Source organism: Zingiber officinale, chromosome 3A (assembly GCF_018446385.1).
Source record: "Zingiber officinale cultivar Zhangliang chromosome 3A, Zo_v1.1, whole genome shotgun sequence".
In the NCBI taxonomy this organism is placed as follows: Eukaryota; Viridiplantae; Streptophyta; class Magnoliopsida; order Zingiberales; family Zingiberaceae; genus Zingiber; species Zingiber officinale.
The window spans coordinates 153,667,707-153,683,784 of NC_055990.1; positions in this window are offsets into that span (position 1 = coordinate 153,667,707).

Below are 16,078 nucleotides of genomic sequence, written 5' to 3' on the forward strand. Positions count from 1 at the left end.
TAAAACTTAAATCAATTTCAAAATTTCAATTTTAAACTTAAAAATTAATTTCAAAATTTTAATTTTAAAACTTAAAAATTAATTTCAAAATTTCAATTTTAAAACTTAAATTAATTTCAAAATTTTAAAACTTAAATTAATTTCAAAATTTTAATTTTAAAACTTAAATTAATTTCAAATTTTCAATTTTAAACTTAAATTAATTTCAAAATTTTAATTTTAAAACTTAAATTAATTTCAAAATTTTAATTTTAAAACTTAAATTAATCTCAAAATTTCAATTTTAAACTTAAAGATTAATTTCAAAATTTCAATTTTAAACTTAAAAATTAATTTCAAAATTTTAATTTTAAACTTAAATTTCAAATTTTCAATTTTAAAACTTAAATTCAATTTTAAAACTTAAATTAATTTCAAAATTTTAATTTTAAACTTAAATTAATTTCAATTTTAAAACTTAAATTAATTTCAAAATTTCAATTTTAAACTTAAAAATTAATTTCAAAATTTTAATTTTAAAAACTTAAATTAATTTCAAAATTTTAATTTTAAAACTTAAATTAATTTCAAAATTTTAATTTTAAAACTTAAATTAATCTCAAAATTTTAATTTTAAACTTAAAAATTATTTTCAAAATTCTATTTTAAAACTTAAAAATTATTTTCAAAATTTTAATTTTAAACTTAAAAATTAATTTCAAAATTTTAATTTTAAACTTAAAAATTATTTTCAAAACTTTAATTTTAAACTTAAAAATTATTTTCAATTTTAAACTTAAAAATTATTTTCAAAATTTTATTTTTTTTTCAAAATTTTAATTCTAAACTTAAATTAATTTCAAAATTTTAATCTTAAACTTAAAAATTATTTTCAAAATTCTAAACTTAAAAATTATTTTCAAAATTTTAAAAATTAATTTCAAAACTTTAATTTTAAACTTAAAAATTAATTTCAAAATTTTAATTTTAAAACTCAAAAATTATTTTCAAAACTTTAATTCTAAACTTAAAAATTATTTTCAAAATTCTAAACTTAAAAATTATTTTCAAAATTTTAATTTTAAAAATTAATTTCAAAACTTTAATTTTAAACTTAAAAATTAATTTCAAAATTTTAATTTTCAAAGTTTTAATTTTAAAACTTAACTCCAAAACCCAAAAAAAAAAAAATGCAGTCAAAACCAGGGGCGGGCGCCCCTGGTATTCCCCTCCGGGGCGCCCGGAGGGGATCCGGGCGCCCGGAGGGGATCCGGGCGCCCGGAAGGGATCCGGGCGCCCGGAGCTCCCTATAAATAAGGGGCAGCAGGCGCCCCCAATTCTTGCACCACTCACTCTCACTTTTGCCAAGGTTCACTTCGAACCTCATCGCGAAAGTACTTTTAACTAAAATTTTCTTACGGTGAAGACGCTGTCGCGATTCAACCGAGGTCGTCAGATCTATATTTATCGATGGCTCCTCGGTAAAACTTCTTCCCCTATCTGAAATTTTATTTGAAATTATCTTTGCAAACTCTCTTAGAATATTTTTTTAAACAGTAAGAAACGAACAAATACTGGTGCTGGACCCTCCAATGCTAGTACAGACCCTAGGTTTCCCACAGACGAACTTAGGATTAAGTTTGAGTCCACCATTTATAAGGCCATAAGGACTACCTGCATAGATAGATCGTTCTTTCTAAGGTCATGTCCCTCGGCTTTAGAGGTTATAGGCTACTATAACTTAACGAACCTTGTCGAATGTACTAGTCCAATAAACATAAGTCTGTGTGCCGAATTTTGCAATAACCTAGTAAAAGTAGACGATTTCACCTATACCACTAGGGCAGCAGGCACTGATATCGTATTTTCCCCTACGACTATCCGAGAGTTTTTAGAGTTGCGTCCATCTACTTGCTCCTTTTTGTGCTATCCTCCGAGGGATCTACCGTTCGAAGATCCCTACTCACATATTACTCGATACGATCTATTCGTATTTTTCTGGAGAGAGAGATCACGGTGACACAGTTTAGGTCAAGAGAACTTGAGTCCGTGACTACGCTCTTTATAGGGTTGTAGTCCTTTGCATTTTACCACTGACTACCGGGACATCGCTGTGATGCGCCCATTCCATTCGTTCTTACTTTATGCCCTGATTCATAGGTTAGACATTGACATTAGCCTACACATCTTCTCCACCATTATCTATTCAGCTGGATTTGTGACTGACAGTCGAGTCCATATACCATTTGGTCACATTCTGACAGCCTATATGTCCTCGTTGCACATTGATGTCACTAGGGGAGACGTTGCCCATATGACCGAGTTCGATGTTATAGCCGCTCGAAACTTTTCCCTAGCCGGCATCCACATAGATAGAGATGACGGGACTATGTCTTGGCGGAGGGGGGCACAGCACCGCCAGACGCACAGGTGGACGAGTTCATGCTCGCACTATTTCCAGAGGAAGCCGCACCGGCTCCACCTCCCGCTCGAGCACCACGACACGCTCCCCGCACTCTAGCCGACCGTATGACCGGACTAGAGAGAGCTATGGCGAGTCTCCAGCAGGAGAACTCTGACTTTCATCGGGACATGCGGCGAGAGGTTGCCGAGTTACGAGCTGCCGGAGTCACCCGACACACTGAGCTGATGGCACTTCTTCGATCCTTGGGATCTGGACCACCCCCTTCATCATCTCAGTAGCCTTAGTGATGACCTACTTCTGTAGCTACACTACTTGTAAAATATTTTGGATTTATCTAGTGGCGTTTCAAACTTACATTGAATATGTTCTATCTTAATAGGCTAGGATCTTTCAAAAATACTTTCAAAAATGATTTTACTAACTTATAGGCTAAACTTGTTTGTTTTCAAACTTTCCATTCTTAGACTTTCAAAAACAGTTTTGGCCTTAGACTAGTTTTGAATCCTTAGAAAGCATGTGCCCATAGGTCTAGTTCTTGAGCATCTCACCAACACCTTAGGTTTACCTTGCTTGTGTTTGATAAACATAGAAAGGGGTGAGATGCATAGGCCAACTGTCTGGACTTAATATGCTAATTTCAGTGCATCAACATAAGTCTGGACGTTAAATACAATTCAGATATTAATCAGATTAAAGTTCATCAGTCAAGTCAAACACTGACTGGTTGTAATTAACTTAATCTGACTAACCAAGTGAAAGCTACTATCTTCTGATAGTTAGTTAGTACCTAATTGGTTAGACAGCTGGTTAAAGTTATGTCAGGTTCAGGGGGAGGAATTACTTAAAAATTTTCCTTTATATAAAATATTTTAAACTTTGTTTGAAAAATGTTTTCTTAAAAATTTCTTAAACCTACTTTTGAAAACTAACTCTTATAAAACTAAGTTGTTTTTAAGAATTGGGTTTTACTTTTTATTGAAAATTGATTTTGAAATTAGATTTAACTTAGTTTTGAAAATTGTGGAAATTAGATTTTTCAAAACATACGTTTACAAACTAAGCTTCTCAAAATCATTTTCCTTAAATTTGAAAATCAAAGTTTAAAAATCAATTTTCAAAATCAACTTGCTTAAAATTGTGAAAATTTTTTAAAATCAACTCAAAATTGTTTCTTTTAAATCACAAACTTTTTATCCTTTTTACTTAGTTTTTGAAAACTCAACTTTTCAAGTATTTTAAACCATGGTTTTGAAACTAGTACTTTTGAACTTTAAAAGTTTAATTTTTTATTTTACTTTATCAAAGTTAGTTCTCCCAAACTCCTTTGAAAACTAAAAGTAAAGTTCAAAATCAATATTTGCAAACTGAAATTTGATTTGCAAAACTCAATGTTGAAAATTATGAAAGTTAGATTTTTCAAACTTAAATCATTGTCAAAACTTAAGTTTTAATCGTTTACAAATTTAGTTGTAAAAAATAAATCAGTTTTGGAAAAATAGGTTTTTCAAACTTAGTTTTGGAATTTTTGGTTTTGAAAACTTATGTTTGAAAAAGCGTTTCAAAGTTGAACCTTGTTTTGAAATTTAGACCTTATACACTTATGTTTGTAAATTTAAATCTTGAAATTTTTCTAAAACCTACTGCCTTATACAAGTTTTCAAAACTTTATACTCCCCCAAGTCAACTTGATCTTTTCTTGGATTGAAAAATTGTACTTTTGTCCTTAAATTCTGAACTATGATTGTTTAAGTGTTATTCAGTAACTCTACACTATGATTGTTTACCCTTGTTCTTTTTGATGATGAATGCCAAAGGGGGAGGAGGGTTAGGTGGTTAAGTTAGCTAAACCAATTTGAAAACACAAACTGACTTTAAAACCACACAAATGCATGTTGTTTCGTAACATATGCTTTCACTAACTTAACCAGGTTGTCATTCCATCAAAAAGGGGGAGATTGTTGGTGCGGGTAGCACTAACGGTCTAACCCAGGTTTTGATGAATGACAAATAGGTTAAGTTAGTTGTGTTGTTGTCTAACACTTTGATCAAGTGTGCAGGAAAAGTCCAGCTAGGTCGACGGGCTGACCGGATAGCTGGCGAGAAGTCCAAGCGGGTCGACGGGCTGACCGGACGCTTGGCGAGAAGTCCAGCTAGGTCGACGGGCTGACCGGATAGCTGGCGAGAAGTCCAAGCGGGTCGACGGGCTGACCGGACGCTGGCGAGAAGTCCAGACGGGTCGACGGGCTGACCGGACGTCTGGCAGGTAAGTGAGGTAAGTCACTGGAGGGGAGTGACTGTGAGGACGCGTTCCCGGGAAGGGGACATTAGGCGTCGATCCGGCTTAGATCCATTTCGGATGTCTAAGTCGAGATCGTGACTAGATTCCGGTCTCGGAAAGACGGAATCTAAGTCATACTCTCTTTATCTATCTGTTGAACTTTAACTGTGCTAACCATTTGTTTTACAGGATATATATTTGCCTCGGACTAACCTTGTTTTGCAGGAAAAGAGTATCTTTTTATCCAGACACCTCGTCGCTACGTGGAGCATCTTGATTTGAGCAGTCACGTCACACTCCAGGCGCCCGGAAGGGATCCAGGCGCCCGGAACAGCATATAAAAGAAGCCCCAGACAGGAGCTTCAGAATCAACTTTGACTGAGAACTCTTCTGCTGATCTTGCTGCTCGACGTTCAAGTGCGACGTCAACGACGCTCCGACAAAAGTGCTCTTCTGGTTTTTGTTTAATTTTCCTTTTGTCGGTATTGCTTTATTATTACTAGCATCTCCTGTACTTTTTCTGTAATCATATTTCGACTTGCTAGTGATTGCCCAACGAAAGTGGTCAAGGACCACGGGCCTTCGAGTAGGAGTCGTCACAGGCTCCGAACGAAGTAAAAATATTTGTGTCTACTTTATCTTTTTCCGCTGCGCTTAAACTCTTGTTTTGCGAATCGATATTCACCCCCCCCTCTATCGAATCTAACGATCCTACAGACTGGACAGTTGACTTAGGGAATGGATGGCTACCGTTGATCAACGTTGATCAAATAGGTATGATGGATCGCTTGTGATGCGATCTAGAGCGTTGGATCGCAAAGAGTAACGATCTGACGGCTTGGGATGAGACTTGATCTGAAGCATCGAATCAATGGATCCAGATCCGATGGCCTATGATAATAGGCGGGATCTGAGGGTCACAACTCCTCAGATCTGATGGATGAGATTGAAGTGGGCTTGGTGAAGGGTTACAACCCTTCAAAATGGATGATCTAGATCGATTCAGCCCAAGGAACACATCCACTCTCCCAAAGGACAATCAACCTCTTCATTCAATATAAATAGAACCCTCCAGATGATGGAAAATTCACTCAATTCACTCACAATCCTCTCTTCTCTTCCTCAAGCATTCATCTCATCTTGTGCATTCAAGAGTCCAAGAAGTCTACTAGAAGGTTCGCTGGTCTCGGAAGTCGGAGTGCTACGATTCCGAGACGTTCGTCGTCGTTGTATCTTGGGAACGAATTGCAACAATCCGTTAAGCACCGTAGCGGAGCAAAATCGTTTACAGAGATAGTGTCGAACACTAGCCTCGACGATCAGTTTGCATATTCCAGAAGCTACCCGGGGGTCAACAGTCGTAAACGATATTTCCTGTAAACTGATATGGCAACCAACGACATTCCGACGGCCATTCCGACAACCATTCCGCACGGAGAAAAGCAGAAGAAATTCACCGGAACCGACTTCAAAAAATGGCAGCAGAAGATGCTGTTTTATTTAACAACGCTAAACCTTGTACGGTTTTTGCACGAAGACACGCCAGCCGCTACGGAAGGTAGTAAGGCTGCTAGCGATGCGTGGTCTCACGGAGATTTTCTGTGCCGCAATTATATACTCAACGCCTTGGACAACACGTTATATAACGTATATTGTTCTATGGAGACGGCGAAATTTTTGTGGGAATCCCTTGAGAAGAAATACAAGACCGAAAATGCTGGATTGAAGAAATTCATCGTCGGTCGGTTTTTGGATTTCAAGTTGGTGGACTCAAAAAGTGTCTCATCTCAAGTCCAAGATATGCAATTAATACTGCATGATCTGGATGCCGAAGGCATGAAGCTGAACGAGACATTCGCAGTTGCTGCGGTAATTGAGAAGCTCCCTCCGTCATGGAAGGATTTCAAGAATTACCTAAAGCACAAGCAAAAGGAGATAGGGCTGCAAGACCTGATCCTGAGGCTACGAATAGAGGAGGATAATCGAAAGTTATCCGACTCCAGAGGAACCAAGAGGACTGTAGACGAAATGTCCAACCTGGTCGAGCCGAACGCCAAAAAGAAGGCTCAAGCAAAGAAGTTCAAAGGCTCCTGCTACAACTGTGGAAAGGCAGGACACCTATCCAAGGACTGCAGACGCCCAAAGAAGCCAACCAAGGGGCCAAAGGATGTTGCGAATCATGTCGCAACCTCTCTTGAGGACTTGGATCTCACTGCGGTTGTATTTGAAGCCAACTTGGTGGATACCAACCCGAAGCAGTGGTTCATTGATACTGGAGCAACTCGTCATATCTGTTCCGATAAAGCGATGTTCTCCAAGTATACTCCAATAAATGGCAGGAAGCTCTATATGGGTAATTCCACGACGTCGCCAATTGTTGGACTCGGAAAGGTTGTTCTGAAGATGACGTCCGGAAAGGAGCTAACACTCATTGATGTACTCCATGTTCCCGACATCAGTAAGAACCTAGTTTCTGGAGCGGCATTGGTCAAGGCCGGATTTAGGCTAGTGTTCCAGTCAGACAACTTTGTACTTACGAAGAATGGTGTCTTCGTAGGAAAGGGGTACCTAGAAAAGGGTCTATTCAAAATGGTTGTAATGCCTGTACTCAAAATTTGATGGTAATAAAATAAATGCTTCCAGCTATGTTGTTGAGTGTTTTAATTTATGGCATGATCGACTCGGACATGTGAATAATAATACTCTCAAACGTCTCGTCAAATTAAATTTATTACCAAACGTCAATGTTGACGGAACACACAAATGTGAAGTGTGCGTGGAAGCGAAAATGAAGAAACTACCTTTTCATTCGGTGGAAAGGACAACAATTCCTCTAGAGTTAATACATAGTGATCTATGTGACTTGAAATTTGTGCAAACTAGAGGAGGTAAAAAATATTTTATTACTTTTATCGATGACTACACAAAGTTCTGTTATGTCTTTCTTTTAAGAAGTAAAGACGAAGCCCTAGAGGCGTTCAGAACCTATAAAACAGAAGTTGAAAACCAACTTGACAAACGAATTAAAATAATTCGAAGCGATAGAGTTGGAGAATATGGTGCACCGTTTGATGAATTTTGTACAGAATCTGGCATTATCCATCAAACAACGGCGCCTTACTCACCTCAATCAACGGTGTTGCCGAACGTAAAAATCGGACACTAAAAGAAATGATGAATGCCTTGTTGATAAATTCAGGCTTACCTCAAAACTTGTGGGGGGAAGCAATATTATCGGCAAATCACATTCTCAACAGAATCCCTCATAAGAAAAATGATAAAACTCCATATGAACTATGGAAAGGCCGCGAGCCATCGTACAAATACCTGAAAGTGTGGGGGTGCTTGGCAAAGGTCGAAGTACCTAAACCAAAGCAAGTAAAGATCGGACCTAAAACGTTCGATGCGATATTTGTCGGATATGCCCATAATAGTAATGCATATCGTTTCCTAGTTCACAAATCAGATATACATGTGGGAACAACCATAGAATCTCGGAATGCGATATTCTTTGAAAACGTATTCCCAAATAAAAAGGGAAACGTTGAAAGTGATAACAATGGAAGTTCAAACAAAAATGACATTACCGAACTTAGCTGTTATAAAAGGAATATTGACGATCAAAGTGAAGAGTCACGTCGTAGCAAACGGGCTAGAGTTGAGAAATCGTTCGGGCCAGATTTCATGACTTTCATGTCAGAAATGGAACCAAGAACATTAAGTGAAGCTCTCTCTAGACCCGATGCTCCAATGTGGAAAGAAGCTGTCAATAGTGAAATTGAGTCTATCATGAATAATCATACTTGGGAATTAGTAGACCTTCCTTCTGGTAATAAACCATTAGGTTGTAAGTGGATACTAAAACGTAAGTATAAAGCTGATGGATCAATTGACAAGTATAAGGCCAGACTTGTAGCCAAGGGTACAAGCAAGAGGAAGGCCTTAATTACTTGATACATACTCACCGGTGACAAGGATTACGTCCATAACAGTGCTAATAGCCATTGCAGCACTGTATGACCTTGAAATACATCAAATGGATGTTAAGACTGCATTCTTAAATGGTGAGTTGGAAGAAGAAATTTATATGGAGCAACCCGAAGGGTTCATGGCTCCTGGAAATGAGAAAAAGGTGTGTCGACTTGTTAAGTCGTTGTACGGACTTAAGCAAGCGCCTAAACAATGACACGAAAAATTTGACAAAGTAATGTTGTCAAGCGAATTCAGAATAAATGAATGACAAATGCATTTATGTCAAAACACACCTGAAGGCTATGTAATTATCTGTCTATACGTAGACGACATGCTAATAATGGGCTAATCATGATGTAATCATGACTACAAAGAAAATGTTGACCAGAAATTTTGATATGAAAGATATGGGTCAAGCAGATGTTATATTGGGAATTAAAATTCTCAGGACATCAGAAGGGATAGTTTTAACACAATCCCATTATGTAGAATCAGTATTGAAAAAATTCAATGCGTACGATCTCTCTACAGTGAAAACACCTATGGATCTAAGTCAACACTTAGCGAAAAACCATGGTGAGACCATATCGTAGTTGGAATATTCTCGAATAATAGGCAGTTTGATGTATCTCACAAACTGCACACGTCCGGATATTGCCTGTACGGTCAACAAACTGAGTCGTTTTACGAGTAATCCAAACGACACTCATTGGAAAGCATTGATGCGAGTTCTCAGATATTTGAAATATACTATGAACTATGGATTACATTATGGAAAATATCCCACTGTGTTGGAAGGATATTGTGATGCTAATTGGATATCAGATACAAAAGACTCCAAATTCACTAGTGGATATGTATTCACGATCGGTGGAGGAGCAGTATCTTGGAAATCCACTAAGCAGAATTGCATTGCTCAGTCAACTATGGAATCCGAGTTTATAGCACTAGACAAAGCAGCTGAGGAAGCTGAATGACTGCGAAATTTCTTGGAAGATATTCCTAGCTGGGTGAAACCTGTGCCTGCCGTACTAATCCACTGTGATAGTCAATCGGCGATTGGAAGGGCATAGAGTAATATGTATAATGGGAAGTCACGACATATACGTCGTAGACATAATACCATTAGGCAGTTGATCTCGAATGGATTGATTGCAATCGACTATGTTAAGTCTAAAGATAATTTGGCAGATCCTCTAACGAAGGGGTTGAGTCGAGATCAAGTATACTGCTCATCAAGAGGAATGAGATTAAAAAATCTACAACTAAAAACGATTGTAGCGGTAACCCAACCTTGTTGACTGGAGATCCCAAGATCTTGGTTCAATGGGACAACGAAGTTACAGAAGTTGTGGTCCAGCACATTAGATAGTTTATCTCTATCCCAATCCTAGAATGAATTTGTGCTGTCCTACCTCATGTAGTGAGGTTAAGCTTATGCTTTTAGTGACTTCTATACCTGATAAGGTGGAGTATGGTAGGATACTCTTGATAGAAGTGTCACCTATGTGAGTGTGAAGACAGGCCGCTTCAATGAAACACTCATGAATCCAAGATGGTATCCATGGCCGAAACGGAACCAACCATGAGAACCTAAAGTAGGTGAGATAGATCTCTGTGTGGGTGTTATTGTATACACCAACAGCTGAGCAGTTCAAGACATCACGTTCACTACGCAACCTAGTATACTTGATAGCATTTCACTACGGAAGGTTCAAAGCCACAAGCTACCTCTCCCGATGCAGTGACTTATCGATTGGACTCTTGTAAAATGTCAGCATGCATACACGCATTGCATTAATTTCCATTCATGTGGGGGATTGTTGGATATTGGGGCCTTAAATGGACCAAAACGATTTAGAGGAAGGAAGCCATCAATTGTTGAAAGTCGTAATTGACTTCAAAATTGAAATCTACGATTCGCGTAGATAGATTTAGACTATTAATTTGCTCAAAACCGATTAAGGGTGAATGAGAAATTAATGTTTAAAGTCAACCCAAAATAACATTTATTATTCATTAATAAAGTGCATGGGAGAATAGTCCCACATCGGAAATTCTCGATGTGTATTCTCTACTTATTAATGAAGATGTGTTAATGGAGTTAACACAAAAATAAAAGGACAGGTTACCCCTTAGCCCAGGGCGAGCAGGTGCTCGCACCTGTGAGCCCGCCACCCGCCACGTGCGCACGTGCGCAATGGGCGCTTTGTAGGCGCACGTGCGCAATGGGCGCTTTGTAGGCGCACGTGCGCAATGGGCGCTTTGTAGGCGCACTTTGCACTTTGCACTTTGCACTTTGCACTTTGCACTTTGCACTTACACATCGTCGCGAGGAGCATTGAGGAGCTTAAATTTATGCTCCAGGTGACATTGCAGTGCCTACGTGGCACTCGGATGACGTGTCAGGCTCGTACCTGACGTGGCAGCACCTATGCGGCATCCTCGTGGGCAAAGGGAGATGACTGGACAGTTGACTTAGGGAATGGATGGCTACCGTTGATCAACGTTGATCAAATATGTATGATGGATCGCTTGTGATGCGATCTAGAGCGTTGGATCGCAAAGAGTAACGATCTGACGGCTTGGGATGAGACTTGATCTGAAGCATCGAATCAATGGATCCAGATCCGATGGCCGATGACAATAGGCGGGATCTAAGGGTCACAACTCCTCAGATCTGATGGATGAGATTGAAGTGGGCTTGGTGATGGGTTACAACCCTTCAAAATGGATGATCTAGATCGATCCAGCCCAAGGAACACATCCACTCACCCAAAGGACAATCAACCTCTTCATTCAGTATAAATAGAACCCTCCAGATGATAGAAAATTCACTCAATTCACTCAATCCTCTCTTCTCTTCCTCAAGCATTCATCTCATCTTGTGCATTCAAGAGTCCAAGAAGTCTACTAGAAGGTTCGCTGGTCTCGGAAGTCGGAGTGCTACGATTCCGAGACGTTCGTCGTCGTTGTATCTTGGGAACGAATTGCAACAATCCGTTAAGCACCGTAGCGGAGCAATATCGTTTACGGAGATAGTGTCGAACACTAGCCTCGACGATCAGTTTACATATTTCAGAAGTTACCCGGGGGTCAAAAGTTTTTCTTCCTTACTAATGATCTACCTTCCATGTTCTTTCTTCCTCTTTCAGAAAAAAAAAATATATATAATAATGGATAAGAATGTTAAGTAAAATTTTTTATACATTCAATTTGATGTGAAACAGTATATTAATTTTTTAAAATATTAAATTAATTCTGGATATTAAAAATATATCATTCAATCAAAAAGTGAACTATATAGATTTGTACTTAATGTTAAAAATAAAAACTCAAAAATATCAATTGAAAATTTAAATAAAAAATCACTTAATTTTCCACATAAGTAATGCATTAAAAAAATAAACAATAAATCCAAATTAAAATCAAATATATTAAAAAAATATTTTTTTTAATGAAGGAATAGCTTATAGAATATTACTAATAATATTTGTTAATATAATAGCATCAGAAAAAAGTGTTAAAATTAAAATCAATAAAATTTTATTTATGTTCAATAATATCTTATAAAAAATTTAATAATTTAATAATTTTATCCATTGGAAAAATTATTATCAAACTTAAATATACAATTTTAATTATTTTTTTCATCTAAAAAAATAAAAAAAAATTATATAAAATAAATTAATATTATTTAAAAAAAATATTTAAAATTTACCAATGGCCTTGAAACAGACAATCATGTTTTTGTTCCTAAAGATGTCTCCTCGGGGCGGTGCGATGGTTAAGACATGGGATGTTACCACATGAGGTCTTGGGGTCGAAACTCGGCGTGACCGAGCATAACCTCCCTCATGTCTTGGCCATTTGCACTAATGGTTAGTAGCCACCCGTGATTTACCTCCTCCATGTTGGCCTAGAGATGAGTTGGCGAGGGCGCTGGGGGCGAACGAATCGTCTTTTGTCACATGTTTTTGTTTCTAAAGATAGTTTGAGATAGAATATTTTTTCTCAAATATTTGTTATTGAAAATCTTATAGTTAATTTTGAGACAGAAATATTCCATTTCTAATTTCATAAATGGATTGAAAAATTATTTATAAATTTATTTTTCATTTGGCCAAATAAAATTAATTTGGAATACAAATTCCATCTTTAATTTTATTTTAAATTGGTCATTAGTCTATCTCAAATTACATAAGGCAATCATGTTTATAAATCCAAATATACATTTCATCTCTAATTTTTTTTAAAATCAGTAATAGTCTATCTCAATTTTTTATTATATCCTATTTCTATATTTCTTATCTACCTATTATTTTACAAGAAGTATTCACACATTTCAAATAATTTTATCCAAAAATAGTATATAATTAGCTTTAAGAAACATTCGCATCTTTCAAATATTTATATTATTCAACTAATTTTAATCTTTATTTCGTCTATCACAATGTTCACCAGACCAAATTCTACTGAATACAATTAATTTATATATTCCACTTCTTGAATCATGTTACAAACTATCTCTTTGAGATTTTCTCTCTTTGTTACCTTCTTTGATGAGCCTTTTTTTCTTCTGCCAATTTCATGTGATAACGAGTTTCATTTTTTTTTTTTACTTTCAATAATTTCTTCCTCCATTATCTTGCTAGTAGTATGCATGTCTTCAATTTCTTGCGATAGTTTTTTATTCTTCTCATTGGAGCACATTTTGTTAGAACTTCTATTGTATGATCTTTCAAAGTGTTGATTGAGTCCAAATTAGGGATGACAATGAGTTGGATTTTATATCCTCCATTCCCATACTCATCAGGTTTTAGATATCCATCCTTGTATCCATACCCATTAAAAAAATCAGATATCTTTTATACTAATAATTTTTTTTCTTTCCATTTAACTATCATATTAAAAAAGGAAATATAATTAAAAAATATAGATTAAATATCTATATAGTCTACGCTTAACATAAATAAAAATAGTTAATGGGATTTAGGAAAAGAAATTTTCTTATATATATATATATATATAATTTAATAGGGTATTTGAGTCAGATATTGATAGTCTCTTCATACATTTCTCGATTTAGGTCGAATATTAGATTTTTCATCAAGTTTGGAAGAAATTGTCATTCCTAGTACAAATCCATATACCCTCCCCTTACTTGAGTCACCCACCACATCACCCCATTATTTGAGATTGAAAAAAGGATGAGTAGAATGATCATCAATATTTTATCTCTCTATATTGTTCTTGTCCACATTACAATATCTTATACTAGTCTAATAAATATAAAAAAAATAAATGAGATATCAATGTGATATAATAAAATATTAATGAACAATTAACTTTGTTAACTTACACCAACTCAGGTCGATTTGTTATCCACAAATTCTTTAGTACATTTTGTAGGATTGAAAATACGCTAGCGGGGTGAATAGTATTTTTCAAAAATTACGAATTAAAATGAGTTATGCAGCGGAATAAAAAAAATAGTAAACAACGTTAACATAGATGATTTTACTTGGTTCGTAGCCTGTGATGACTCCTACTCCAAGGCCCACGATCGTCTATTATTTTCATTGGGCAATCACTATTAGTTTGAATAATTAGTTACAAATATTGAGTACAAGAACTGAAATTAGTTGCTACCGACAAAGAGAAAGGAAATTGAAATCTCTCGTTCTTCGAACTTCAGAGCAGCCTTTAGGTGTCGTCAGAGCCTTTTCGAAGCATCACACAAGAATGAAACTTGTAGTAATTGATGTTCTGAAGCTGCTGGTCGAAGGCCATTGTACATGCCATTCTGGGCGGTTGGAACCCCTCCAGCTACCTGGACTGTTGCTGACGTGGTCATCTCTTATCAAAACTTTTTCGTCGAAGTTTATCTACTTCCGAGTGCCTGGACCCCTTCCAAGCGCTTAGACTGTTGACGTGAGTTTTACCAGTCGTCGCGCTCCAACTCAGGTTCGGGATAACTTTTCTTGTCCGGGCGTCTGGACTAGCTCGGGGCACTTGGGACTGCTCAGGTGCCTGCAACACCTGCCCAGGGAAGTTGGTCTGGGCGCCTAGACCAACTCCAGGGCACCTAGACCATCTCTAGACGCCCAGACCAGCTCTGGACACCCCGACCAGCTCTGGGCACTCAGATTCTTGGTGCCCGGACTCTCTTTTTTCAGCCTTTGAATTTCTACAAAAAAGAGTTAGTCTAAGCAAATAACAGTATATTTATCTTGTAAAATGGAGTTAGCACAATATTAATAAGATAGAAGTAGTAATTAGATCATGTCTCTCCGAGACCATGTTCTAGTCAAGGTCTCAGCTTATATTTTCCAAATGGACCTAAGGCATATGAACCCGCCAGCCAATGGTAATACCTACTGAATAGATGATGATGTAAAAGATATGCAAAATGATATCTATATTTAACCTCTGACATAATGCATAGAGAAGAAATGAATGAAATGGACGCAATATGGCTACGCCATGAGTAGTTAGAGACAGAATGCATGTGACTAAGACCTTATAGAGGACATGCTCCTGGACCCTAAGGGTGATAAATTTAAAATGGGTCACAGTCGGTACACGCTGACCTCCCAAAAAATATGAATATATCGTATCGAGTGTGATATGTGAATAGAGATCACCAAATGGTGGATCCCTAGGGGGTAGCACTATAAAGGGCATGCGAAGGGTTGTAATCCTAGAAAGTCTTGAATGATAGTAGGAGATAATGTAATATCCGTACTGGCGACCCAAGTGGAGTAGGCTAGATCAGTAACTCTAACTAAGTTGTCATACAGTTTAGCACACAAACATATGTTGATTGAACTAGAACAATATACTAAATGTTGAAAATTACAATAGTCAATAACCTCTACAGAGAGAATGCATGATCGCATGAAGAAATGTCTATCTAGATATCTAGACAGCAAAGGAACATATATAGTGGCGGAAAATCTAATCCTAAGTTCATCAATTGAAAACCTAGGGTTTGTATCAGCAATCGAGGGACCAACACTAAGATTTTGCCTTTTCCTAATTAACAATAAAAAACTCTAAAAATAAAATTTAAGTTAAAAATATTACTGACGCATTGTGAATATTTTTAAAAAAGTGACGACCTCGGTTGATCCACGGTAGTGTAGCTTGACACCGGGAACCGGAACGAGAAAAATTTAAGAGTTGTGGGAAAAAATTAATTTGCCTTTTCTTTTAAGAGTTCCATAAACTCTTGTAAAAAGCAAAGGTGGAGATGGGCAAGAGAGGGGCGCCTACTTGGGCTTCATTTATAGGACAGTCCGAGCGCCTGGAGAGAGTGGTAGAGCGGGGTGCCTGGACCTTGTCTAGGAGCCCGAACCTTGTCCAGGAGCCTGGACCCCTAACTTGGGGGCTCCTCTAGCGAAATCAAGGGCTGGTTTTGT